The sequence below is a fragment of the Scylla paramamosain genome, chromosome 32 (genome assembly GCF_035594125.1).
Source record: "Scylla paramamosain isolate STU-SP2022 chromosome 32, ASM3559412v1, whole genome shotgun sequence".
NCBI classification, from domain to species: Eukaryota; Metazoa; Arthropoda; class Malacostraca; order Decapoda; family Portunidae; genus Scylla; species Scylla paramamosain.
Window position 1 is genome coordinate 10369730 of NC_087182.1, and position 14193 is coordinate 10383922.

The 14193-nt window shown below is 38.0% G+C and overlaps 1 protein-coding gene across 6 annotated transcripts in view; it reads left to right on the forward strand.

The window, feature by feature from the left end:
* The first annotated feature begins 708 nt into the window (after positions 1–708).
* LOC135089177 (protein C12orf4 homolog) overlaps positions 709–14193 on the forward strand; it is a 116456-nt gene continuing 102971 nt past the window's right edge. For 3 of the 6 annotated variants that reach the window (XR_010261407.1, XR_010261408.1, XM_063984489.1), the window contains exon 1: positions 709–857. The gene's annotated coding sequence lies outside the window, so the exon portion shown is untranslated. Of the gene's footprint in view, positions 858–1873; positions 1890–14193 lie in introns of all 6 variants that reach the window. The other 3 variants (XR_010261405.1, XR_010261409.1, XR_010261406.1) reach the window with 2 other exon arrangements.

Consider the following 14193-nt stretch of genomic DNA (forward strand, 5'->3'; position numbering starts at 1 on the left):
AGGAAGGTGTACCTGTGAAATGAAAGTGGAAGCAAATGGAGGAAGAGATGCATGAGAATGACAGACAGGAATGGATTGCAAGTTGTGTGGGCGATAAGAATGGCTGGTAGGAATCAAAATGAGCGTGAATGGGTGGTAACAAGAGGAGGAAGAGTGGGAGACGAATGGGATGTGAGAAAATGGAAGAATGAGATAGACAAAGAAGTGAAATGTGTGGGACTGAATGAATGGAAGAATGAGATGGAAAGAAAGAAGACCCTGGAATGGTACAAGGAGAAAGAGGCCCCGAGGTATGAAAGGTGGTATGATGGAAGCCTGGGCGGTGATCTTCTCTTCGGAGCGAGGGCACAGTGTATGGATGTGAATGCAAGGAGTTACAGGTGGTCTGAGTCCCGCAGCAAAGTGTGCCAGATGTGTGACATGGGAGAGGATGAGACGGTGGAACATGTGGTGCTGGAGTGTGTGCAGTATGCCAGAGACAGGAATGAGATGATGCAAGTGATACTGACTGAGTTAGGGCATGATAGGAATGAAAGAGTGGAGAAGACAGGAAAGGAATGGATGGTGTTGTTGCTGGGACTGTGTAGAGAGGCGAATGAAAGGATGATTGAGGCGGTGAAAGAGTTTCTGGAGAGAATGTGGCGTGCCAGGTGTATGAACAATTAGGATAGAGGATGCTGTTCGTTTCTCTTTTTTTTCCCCCCTTTCTACAGGAGTTGCCGATCCAAAGGCCTGGCTCAGGAGTGATCCTGTGCCACCTGTACCATCAAGATCAAGATCAATTGCCACCCCTTTAGTGAAAAAGTAGATGACGGTTCTGACTTCACTTCCATTTATTTGTGCACTTTCACGTTTTGGTAAGCTTTCATTCATTGCATCATTATGGTATATACAGTTTCAACACAACTATTTGCGTTTGTGAAGAAGACAAAGCCGTAAAGCTCTTTTTCCAGGACCCTGAATGTATGTTTGGGTGTCTTCCTGCCTCTGTCTTACTTGTCACTCACCGTCACGACCAAACACAATAAAGACACACCCATTACACGAATAGCGGTGAAACGCTAAATATGTTGTTGTCGGTAAAAAAAAAAATGTCGTTATGGCTTTGCTTTAACAATAATCATCACCGATCCCATTTTTAGATAAACTGCTCTGATAGATTTCAACGTAAGCAAACTTGTTAGGGTCAATTTATATCAGTGTACCCGTATAACATTTTCGGACGAAATTGCATTTTTCTGGTAGATTTTAATGTGCTTCGAATGAATCCATGAAGTTTCTATTGCAAATCAGCCTTTTTTAATACCTCCACACATGTAAATCAATGTTTTGAGATGAAAACAAGCAGAGATTCATCCATAAAGCACCAAGGGAAATCAGGAAAATGTAGTTTCGTCTTCACGCATGACACTGAAAAAAAGGGAGCTTAACTAAAACTAACTTAACTAAACCTAACCTAACTAAACTAATCTAACCTAACCTAGCCTAACTAAACCTAACCTAACTAAACCTAACGGAACCTAATCTAACTAAACCTAACCTAACCTGCCTTATTGGTCCTCTGGTAATTCCTCATCACTGGAATCCTCATTGGGAAGAACTGAAGGTGGTTAAGCTTTGTTATTGCTGTGAAATTTTCTTATTGCCTCAAAGTAATTGCATTCACAGCCACTGCTCTGAGCCATCTTCCAAGATTGACTCATAATCAGGCTCTTCTCTCCCACCTTGCAGAATACAACCTACCTATTGGCTGTTTTTTATTAATATTTTTTGATTGGCCTAGACATTGTTTCTAACATGTGCTAATGAAATCCCCTCCTCTAACCTCCTTCCTCCTGTCCTTCACTCCCCTTCCTCCTGACACTGCCTGCAGACCATCACAGCACAAGGTAAGTTGGGTACGTGGAGGAAACAATAAATTTGATGAAAAAAAAATGTCTCAGGAATGAACAATTTGCAGTGATAAAGATATACACTACTGTAATATTATGTGATCCAAGTATTTCACTAAGAAGGAAATAAGTTTTCATGTACATTTGGTCCTTATTTATGAAAACTGATGATTTCCAAGGAAAATGCAAAGCATATGAAAAAAATAAATAATATATATATATATATATATATATATATATATATATATATATATATATATATATATATATATATATATATATATATATATATATATATATATATACATATATATATATATATATATATATATATATATATATATATATATATATATATATATATATATATATATATATATATATATCCACTGTAATGAGGATAATTGCAAATTGTTGACCCATAGCATGTTTTGACGACCTGCATGTTAAGGACTGGCGTCAAGCTGCCCTGTAGTGCATACCACCTTTCTGGGTTTGATGTCATTTTGTCAGGTTAGATCATGTAGCGACAGTCAAAGTTGTCCAAAAATCCACCCGTGTTGGTGATCATCTTGACCTGATCAATGTAGGTGTTGGATGTGTATTTCTGTGAGTGACCTAACCAAAACTCTGTCCACACTAGTGGGCAAAACCTATGGGCACACAGAAACTGACATTCACACACCAATGCCTGCCTGGCCCAGTCAGAGTAGAGCAGCTATTTAGCTAGGCAATGTATCTGTTTAATGTAATCAAGAAGACTGTCTGGTATGACATGTGAACCAAGAAGGACCACAAGAAGCTGTTACTGTGCACCATAATACTTTCTCTGTCCCTGAAAAAGAAAAAGGACAAAATGGAGATAGGAAGTAGTGGAAAGGCTGGCTCTGTATATGTCTATTTTCACTTACCATAGTCATGGGTGTTGCTGATAAAATTCAAATTAGGTGAAGGATTGCACTTCCTGACCACTGATTCTTGCTGGGTGAAGGGTTAGACATGATCTGGTGTAGATGTAGTGTAAATCCCTGACAAACTGACAGTCACGGTTCCAAATCTCCCTTTGTAACTCCGTAAGTCTGGCAGTGATGCACTGCTGGGCGGGATGGCCAGTGCCAGGTGAAATCGCTCAACTACCATCATGGGCAGTTTACTTGCCTGCCCACAGGCAAAGATGGAGAAAATGCCAGTGGGCAAACAACTTACTTTTGCCTGTGTGCATTGCCCTCTAGTTTGAATAGAGCCTAATGCTTGATTCCTAGCAGAAACCTCTCATGGATGATTTATCTGGCTTTCAGACTAATTTGTGATTGTTTCCTTGATTCTCTGTCATGCCCCCTTTATCCATCCCTATGGTTCACTTTTCCTGTAAATACAACCCAATCAAAATTTATCCAGGTTTACCACAAAATTACTACTTACACACTTTCCTTGTACTGAGGCAAAAAATTTATTTCATTGGCTTTGGGATTTTCCTTAAAATAAATACAGATACCTCATCCCTTCTCTGATAGATTATGAAATGGGTGGGCATAACCATTCAGAAGAACTCCCATCAATGAGTGTTGATGCATAACTGGGTTTCACTTCAGTTATTGCAGTAATATTAAGCTTATATTCTTCAGAAAGTAACTCAGTTTCTTCCTTTTTGTTAGCAAGAATATCAACATTGCTATATAAACAAGAAAAGTTACCCAAAGAATTATAAACAAACTTCACAAATCTCCAGAAATCATGTTATTCTCTGGATTGCCATAATGAATGACCTTATCTTTTACCTCTTACTGTACGGTTTATCTTCCTTCACTTAAAAATCTTTCTTACACACTTTCCCTTTTTAATATAGCAAGTAAAATCTTCATTGTGTTTTTTGTTTTAACTATGCTCATAGAATATTGTCATCTTTGTGTTGCTTACTTGTACCAGGAGGAGGCAGTAGGCATGTGCGGAAACGATAATTACTCCCAGTGAAGTCTAAAGCACTGAATCAGGGAGTGTTGTGAACTTCATTAAACCCAACTGTGACCTCAATGAATGTTTCTCTTTGTGTCTCACAATACAAGGGGGCAGTCACAGCCTGCTCTCAAAAGACAACTCTCTTCCTTCACACAAAACTACAAGCACCCAATTACACACATAACCTTCACTTAAAATTCAAAATTAACATGGTGACTCCTACACCAGCCTCAGAGTCCCAAGATGGGGAAGGGACCATAAATGTCCCCAGGTTGGACTGCTCTTCTGGTATTGACCCTAAGTGTCTTGGCACCCCCCCCTCAACTTTTTCTTCATTATCTTCTGCAACATTCGAAGTCTTAGATCTAATTTTCAGTCTGTAGAACACCACCTCTCCTCTACTAAACCTCCTCATCTTTTGCTCACTGAAACACAGATGTCTGAGGCAACTGACAGTAGCCCCTTTTCTGTTCCCTTCTTTTTTTTTTCTGCCCTCATTTTCCATCCAAACCTGGATGTTTCATTTATGTGTGCAGTGACTTAAGCTGCTCTTGTGCCCATGCTCTTCAATCTTCCAGGTTTTCCACCATCTGGCTACAACTACAGAGTCACTCTCAAACTAAATTTGTCCGTGCTGTATACCACTCACCTAATTTCTCTGACTATAAAAGATTCTTTGACTATTTAACTTCCAAAATGGAGCACATTCTGATTCTCTTCCTTTTTGTGGAGATCTCCATTCTCGGAGACTTCAGTGTTCATCACCACCTTTGGCTTTCCTCTCCCTTCACTGACCATCCTGGTGAACCAGCCTTCAACTTTGCTATCCTCCACGACCTAGAACAATTGGTGCAACACCTTATTCGTATTCCTGGCTGTCTTGGAGATACATCCAGCATTCTTGACCTTCTAACCTCTAATCCTTCTGCTTATGCTGTCACCCTCTCTTCTCTGTTGGGCTCCTTCGATCACAATCTTGTATCTGTATCTTGTCCTGTCACTCCAATCCCTCCTCAGGATCCCCCTAAGCAGAGGTGCCTCTGCTATTTAGGATGACCTGAGGAGTATTTTGCTGGTCTTCCTTGGAATGACTACTATTTTCATGAAAGAGACTCGTATCTGTGTGCTGAGCGCATAACAGTGGTGATAATGTTTGCCATGGAGGCGTACATTCCCCACTCTTTTTTTTTTTTTTTTTTTTTTTTTTGACCTAAACCTTCCAAAACTTGGTTTAACACAGCCTGTTCTCATGCTATATATGATAGAGAGGTGGCCCACAAAAGGTACTTGAGCCTTCCATCACCAGAATCTCATGCCCTTTATATTTCTGCCCGGAACCATGCCAAAAACTCCTTCATTAATAGAAAGTGTCAAAGTCTTTCAAGATCTAACTCCCTCATGACTTCTGGCATCTAGCCAAAAATATCTCCAATAACTTTACTTCTTTTTTTCCTCCTTTATTTCAACCAGCTGGCACCACTGCTATCACATCTATCTCAAAAGTTGAACTCTTTGCTCAAACCTTTGCTAAAAACTCTAACCTGCATGATTCAGGGCTTGTGCCTCCCTCTCCTCCTCCTGACTACTTCATGCTAAATATTAAAATTCTTCGCAATGATGTTTTCCATGCCCTCGCTGGCATGAATCCTCGGAAGACTTATGGAGCTGATGGGGTCCCTCCTATTGTTCTCAAGAAACTATGAAGTCAAACTCTTTCAACTTGGTCTGTCAACATCTACCTTTCCCCTCTTGCTGGAAGTTTGCCTACATTCAGCCTGTTTCTAAAAAGGGTGACTGTTCTAATCCCTCAAACTACCAATTTATTGCTTTAATTTCCTGCTTATCTAAAGTTTTTGAATCTATCCTCAACAGGAAGATTCTTAAACATCTATCACTTCACCACCTTCTATCTGGTCGCCAGTATGGGTTCCATGAAGGCCGCTCTACTGGTAATCTGGCTTTCCTTACTGAGTTGGTCATCCTCTTTTAGAGATTTTGGTAAAACTTTTGCTGTTGCCTTGGATATATCAAAATCTCTTGATAGAGTCTGGCACAAAGCTTTGATTTCCAAACTACCCTCCTACGGCTTCTATCCTTCTCTCTGTAACTTTATCTCTATTTCCTTTTTGACCATTCTATTACTGCTGTGGTAGACAGTCACTGTTCTTCTAAATCTATTAACAGTGGTGTTCTTCAGGATTCTGTCCTGTCACCTGCTCTCTTCTTATTATTCATCAACAATCTTCTAAACCAAACTTCTTGTCTACTCTTACGCTGATGATACTACCCTGCACTTTTCCACGTCTTTTCATAGATGTCCAACCCTTCAGGAGGTAAACATTTCATGCTGGAAAGCCACAGAATGCTTGACTTCTGATCTTTCTAAAATTTCTTATTGGTGCAGAGCAAACTTGGTATTGTTCTGTGCCTCAAAAAATCAATTCCTCCATCTATTAACTCGACACAGCCTTCCGGACAACTATCCCCTCTTCTTCAAAGACACTCAACTGGCCCCCCCTCTTCTACTCTGAATACCCTCAGTCTCTCCTTTTCTTATAATCTAAACTGGAAACTTCATATTTCATCTCTAGCTAAAACATCTTCTATGAATTTAGGCATTCTGAGATGTCTCCACTCCCCCCAGCTGCTAAAACTGTACAAGGTCCTTATCTGCCCATGTATGGAGTATGCCTCACATATCAGAGGGTTCCACTCATACTGGTCTTTTAGACAGGATGGAATCAAAAGTTTTTGGTCTCATCAACTCCCATCCTCTAACTGACTGTCTTCAGCCTCTTTCTCATCGCTGCAATGTTGCATCTCTAACTATCTTCTACCTCTATTTTTATGCTAACTGCTCTTCTAGTCTTCCTAACTGTATGCCTACCCTCCTCCTGCAGCCTTGCTGCACAAGACTTTCTTCTTTCTCCCACTCCTATTCTGTCCACCTCTTTAATGCAAAGAGTTAATCAGTATTCTTAATGGGGTCCCTCCTATTGTTCTCCAAAACTGTGCTTCCGTGCTTGCACCTTACCTAGTCAAACTCTTTTAGCTCTGTCTGTCAACATTTACCTTTCCTTCTTGCTGGAAGTTTGCCTACATTCAACCTGTTCCTAAAAAGGGTGACCATTCTAATCCCTCAAACTACCATCCTATTGCTTTAATTTCCTGCCTGTCTAAAGTTTTTGAATCTATCCTCAACAGGAAGATTCTGAAACATCTATCACTTCACAACCTTCTATCTGATCGCCAGTATGGATTCCGTCAAGGCCACTCTACTGGTGATCTTCTGGCTTTCCTTATTGAGTCTTGGTCATCCTCTTTTAGAGATTTTGGTGAAACTTTTGCTGTTGCCTTGGACATATCAAAAGCTTTTGATAGAGTCTGGCACAAAGCTTTGATTTCCAAACTACCCTCCTACTGTTTCTATCCTTCTCTCTGTAATTTCATCTCAAGTTTCCTTTCTGACCGTTCTATTGCTGCTGTGGTAGACAGTCACTGTTCTTCTCCTAAATCTATTAACAGTGGTGTTCCTCAGGGTTCTGTCCTGTCACCCACTCTCTTCTTATTATTCATTAATGATCTTCTAAACCAAACTTCTTGTCCTATCCACTCCTACGCTGATGATACCACGCTGCACTTTTCCACATCTTTTCATAGACTTCCAACCCTTCAGGATGTAAACATTTCATGCAGGGAAGCCACAGTACGCTTGACTTCTGATCTTTCTAGAATTTCTGATTGGGGCAGAGCAAACTTGGTATTGTTCAATGCCTCAAAAACTCAATTCCTCCATCTATCAACTCGACACAACCTTCCAGACAACTATCCCCTCTTCTTCAATGACACTCAGCAGTCCCCCTCTTCTACATTGAACATCCTCAGTCTGTCCTTTACTTATAATCTGAACTGGAAACCTCACATCTCATCTCTACCTGAAACAGCATCTATGAAGAAGCTGAGATGTTCTGAGACGTCTCCGCCAGTTTTTCTCACCCCCCAGCTGCTAACTCTGTACAAGGGCCTTATCTGTCCATGTATGGAGTATGCTTCACATGTCTGGGCAGGGTTCCACTCACACTGCTCTTCTAGACAGGGTGGAATCAAAAGCTTTTCGTCTCATCAACTCCTCTCCTCTAACTGACTGTCTTCAGCCTCTCTCTCACTGCCGCAATGTTGCATATCTAGCTGTCTTCTACCACTATTTTCATGCTAACTGCTCTTCTGATATTGCTAACTGCATGCCTCCCCTCCTCCTGCGGCCTCGCTGCACAAGACGTTCTTCTTTCTCTCACCCCTATTCTGTCCACCCGTCTAATGCAAGAGTTAACCAGTATTCTCAATCGTTCATCCCTTTCTCTGGAACTCCCTGCCTGCTTCTGTATTTCCACCTTCCTATGACTTGAATTCCTTCAAGAGGGAGGTTTCAATACACTTATTCATCAATTTTTGACCACTGCTTTGACCCTTTTATGGGACTGGCATTCCAGTGGGCATATTTTTTTTATTGGATTTTTGTTGCCCTTGGTCAGTGTCCTTCCTACATAAAAAAAAAACAAAAAAACATCTCTTTCCCTAGTAAATTCTAGAACTCCGTGCCTGTTTCTGTATTTCCACCTTCCTATGACTTGAACTCCTTCAAGAGGGAGGTTTCAAGACATTATCCTTCAATTTTTGACCACTACTTCAGACCCCATTCAGGGACCGGCATCTCTGGGCGTTTTTTTTTTTTTTTTTTTTTTTTTTTAATGATTAGACTTTTGTTACCCTTGGTTGGTGTCCCTCCTACATAAAAAAAAAGAAAACAAAATCTGAGGCAATCATAATTCTTCTCATATTTCTGACCTTGCATTTTTCAAATTCTTTCCCACAATAAGTGTGCTATATTTTTCTTTTGCATCTCTTAAGTTAACCAATAGTTGTTGTGGTCTCCCATTTTCTATTCTTCCTATGCTAGTTACATATTCTATATGAATGTCTTCTATTTTCAGTTCATTTGAAATATTTTGATGCACATATCCCTGTCATCTCTGTCTCCCATCATAGTCAGGATTACATGACTCCTTTACATTGAATATGATTAGGTTATTTTTCTCCACCTGATCTTGTTCTTTAATTTTCTCAGTTATCTTTTTAACACTTTCGCCATGCTTGCTTATAACCTTCTTTTTCATTAACTACATGCTCCAGCCTTTCTACTTCCAGAACATTTATTCTCTCCTCTGTTTGCTTCTTTTCATGCAATTCTTATTTTAAATGACTCCACATGTTCTCAATTTCTTCCTTGTATGATTTTTTCTTTAAACTGCATCTCATTTTTTTACTCCTCAGACATATCCATTTCTTTCCACTAGCACTTTATTATTTTCATCATCTGCTCCTTTTCTACCTTACTTTTCATCTGTGCTTGCATCTCATCTATTTTATAGTTTACTTTCTTGATTTCATAATTTAAAATGTCAAATTTCTTTTAAGAGGGGCAACAGTACTCATCATCTGCTTGCTGACAGCCTTATACACTAAGCAGTACCAAGTCAAGTCATCCTCTAGATTTATGGCAACACTGAGGATCTTATATTTAGTACTTGAAATACCTTGGCATCTTGGATCTTATATTTAATACTTGAAATACCTTGGCACTCAGCATGGAACCAGGTGTTGCATAAGTCACATAACAAGCCTTCTTCACCATCTTTTACCTTTTTCTCCACCTCTTCCCACTTTGACAAACTTCATCTGGTATGTTTACTTCATCAGCTGATCCACTTTCTGTCATTGCCTTCTTTTATCACACTGTATATCTATATACCCCAATATCAAAATCAACCACAATGTTAAAAGTATTCTGTTGGCTGGTTAGTCTATGACAGCTTGACTCTCATGAGTACAATATCACGTTATCACATAAATGATGCCACAGCTGTGACACATACCCAGTGTCTACCACTTTACCTCTAATCATTCACCAGTATTAGCCAAGATCTTACTAAATGTTTGTATCAGGGGTCACATGGGTAGCTGAAACAGTGAGTAGCTGATGTATTTGCTGTAGTCAAAAACAGTGAGCAAAGTAGAGGCAGGGTGAAGTGGGGCATAGAAAAGAATAAGATGATTATGTCATTATGTTAGAGGAAAAACAAATCATGCACTAGATGGCACTTTAATGGGTTCATCAAAGGATATCCCAGATATATAGGATCCATTCTCTTCCATTCAACCTGGTAGGTTGAATGGAAGAGAGAGAGAGAGAGAGAGAGAGAGAGAGAGAGTGCTGTTTTTCCTAATGAAATGGGGGATAGGCAGAAATTTAAGTGAGGAGGACTCGTGGATGGAAAGCAAGAAAGTGGTTTGGTTGTCATTATGGTTATGCCACTGCCACCACCCTGACTACCCACAGTAATAGTACTGAGCATGTTGTTACTGCTGCCTCCACCACTCCACCTGCCATGTTGCCACCACCAACACTGACATCTGCAGTGATAGTATTCAGCTTTGTGTGTAAACAGTGGCTTTATTCACTAACTTTTTGGTGTTTTATGAATTCCTTTGTATTAGTTACCTTTAGTTATATACATAAAAAAAATAGTGTAGGTAAAGTCTGAAAATGTTTGGTATAAATTTTTTTTCGAGAGTAATTTTTTGCCATTACTTTCATTATAACTTTACCCAAATCTTGTCTGATGTGGGCTGTTAATGAAACTGTAATTGTAGGTTATAGAAGTTGCAAGTGCTAAAATAGAGTGGTGTCTTGACTTATGAGTGCACCAACTTATGAGTTTTCTGAGTTATGAGCAGTTTTTCAGTTGATTTTTTTTGCTTTGAGTTATGAGCCAGAATCTGAGTTACAAGCGAGCTTCAGATATACCGCTACTAGTTGGTACAGCGAATGCTACAACATTCACCCAGCATTCCTTGTCCCACATGTTAATTCACACACAAAATTTAAAAACCGAAAAATAATATATATATATATATATATATATATATATATATATATATATATATATATATATATATATATATATATATATATATATATATATATATATATATATATATATATATATATATATATATATATATATATATATATATATATATATATATATATATATATATATATATATATATATATATATATATATATATATGTAATGAACCCCCAGTTTTTCGCAGGGTTACATCCCAAAGGCACTCGCAAAGTACTAAAATCCATGTTATGTGGACTGTGGTTCAGAAAGAAGAAGAAAACTAATTAAACCACTCATCTCTCCTTGCGGCAGTAATGGTGATTAACTGCCAACTCAGTAAATTAGGAACATGCACTGTATGCACAATACACTGACCACCACCACTGAACCAACGATAACTAGTATGTTTGCACAACACCTACGTAACACACCAAACCACTATCACCAGAAGGATAGCAACCCATACACAATATTGACTGGTGACAAAATCTGCTTCTGCATGATCATCTAACCCAACCACCAGCACCACTAAGCCAACAGTAACAGTAATGTACAGCACTCACACAAACATGCCAAACCACCAGCAACCCAAGTACATCAATCCACAAACAATGTGAGAGTGGCAACAAAAATTACTGCTTGCATGGCCGACGAACCAACACCAGCTAGTGTCTACTCTGCCTGCCAACAGCTGACTGACTGTCGGTGTTTCCTCCACCACATTATCAACAGGCAGTGTTGCCAAAAAAAAACATTACAAGTGTGCCTAGACCCTTATCTGGGTATTTCTTCAACCCACACCTTGTTTTAGCTTGTATTTTTTCAAATATAATAGCCCATTTTTTTGTGATAAAGTGGGATTTCCTCGATTGTAAACATAGGCTTCAGAGAAAAAAGCTGTTAAAGTAAACTGATGATAACTGAACCAGGAAAAACTGGGGTTTACTGTGTGTGTGTATATATATATATATATATATATATATATATATATATATATATATATATATATATATATATATATATATATATATACACACACACACACACACACACACACACACACACACAGTGGAACCTCTGTTAAAGAATGCCTTTCCAAACAGTTTGGTTTTCGAACAAAGTTACTTGATTTCAAATACAAAACAACATAGCAAAAGTTGTTATTTATTATTAATTTATGGTTTCTATAAATATTTCCTTCATTTTTGTATATTTAGAGGAGAGACACATTGGGTAAGACAGGAATTCAATCTTTGAATCAAGTTAAATGTGATACACTGAAGAGCATCGATATAAACATACGTGGTTCGGCACTCAGGAGTAATCCCGAGCCACCTGTGGTTCTCTTGGTGACCCACAACGGCATCACTACTTCAACTGAATTTTTCTAGTAACTTTTTCCACCAGCAAGATGTCTAAGTGTTATGATCACCTTCATTTTTGGTGGTGACCGGGTTGCTCCTCTCTGTATCATTGTAAGGCTTCCCTCACTTTATCAATGACAGAGAATACCTGCATGGTCTAAACAATATCTCATGAAGAGTTCTGTGTCACTAAATTCATTCAGTACATCCTTTCTCTATAATGATTTCTGAGCTGGAGATGTTGTGGAGCAGCCATCTTAAGCAATGGGAGCATCTGTCATAAGCTGAAGATAGGGTGGATAGGTGTCTGAGAATGGATTAATGCATTTTACATTGATTCTTATGGGGAAAATATTTTCGGTTTTCGAACATTTCAGATTTTGAATGGCGTTCAGGAATGAGTTACGTTTGAGAACCGAGGTTCCACTGTATATATATATATATATATATATATATATATATATATATATATATATATATATATATATATATATATATATATATATGTATATGTACGAGTATATATATATATATATATATATATATATATATATATATATATATATATATATATATATATATATATATATATATATATATATATATATATATATATATATATATATATATATATATATATATATATATATATATATATATATATATATATATATACACACACACACACACACACACACACACACACACACACACACACACACACATACAGTAGGGTATATGACAATAAACATGATTTGTTCTTGTGTAGCGTTCATTATGGCAAATGTGTGTTATGGCGATTGAAGAACAAATGGGAAAAAATTAATTTGTTCCAGGGAGCCAGAAAACAATGTAAAAAATTCTATAATTTTTGAAAAAAAAAACAAAAAACATCAAAATAAGCTCATTTGCACTACTGCATTTGGGATACACACAACAAATATGTACAGCACTCTCCTGAGTTTCATGCCTAGTCCTAAATTCTTACCATCCCAAGTTTCATGCATTAGCACCCCAAGTTCCATGCTGCTTTGACAAATACAGGTACTCCCTGTTATCTGATTCACCATTATACAATAATTCGCTTTTATGATCATTCTTCTTTGCTACCCCTTGCCCACTATAAGACTGGTTACGCTTCATTTTTATGATCACTCGAGCACACACTCACTCATTCCACATGCAAGTATAGCAGCACAGAGGCATTGTCGAAGCACATTGTCATAGCCAAATCCATTTGTCATACCGAAACGTAATGGCACATTTGAGACATAATTCTGTTATAAACTCATATGGTCTTACATAAACTCGTATTATTGGTCACAAAATGCTATGACAGGGTTCACCCCTTCTTAGCATTGCTTCTGACCATCAGAACCCTGTCAACATTATGACAACATGGCTGTACGTACAATAACATGATCCCCCAGCTGATTTATATAATAGATATGACAATAAGTATTAATAAATACAAGTAAATAATGCCCTTCTTTGAGGCAATAAAGTATAATAAATAATTGCTGGAAGCAGTACTATCAGTTTTCTTAAACATAAACAGACCTTGCCTTGTGCGGCCTGCATGTGTCGGGGTGTCAGCTGTAATCTTCTCCTATATATCTTGTTTCTTTTGATTAGATACACTGTCTAACTTCCCCAGGAGTTGTAATATATAAGTGATATGTCACACTATGTAGAATACAGGCCCTGGATATCCCTTAGCCTCAGAGGGGATATTAAGGCAAGGGGTCCTCCAGCCTTGAGGGGACATATGTACTTGACAACAGTAAGAGTAAGTACAGAAAATATTTTTATTTATTTTTGTTTTATTGCTTTATTCATATGTTTGTTTTATTTATGTAACATGTGTTTTATTACTTTGGGCAATAACTGTATTTACATACAATATTTCATAGTTTTTATTGGTTCTAGGGGATCTTTAGGTCTTGGAACACATCCCCATTTTTCTTGTTTAATCTTAAATTCGCTATATGATTGCTTTATGATTGCATT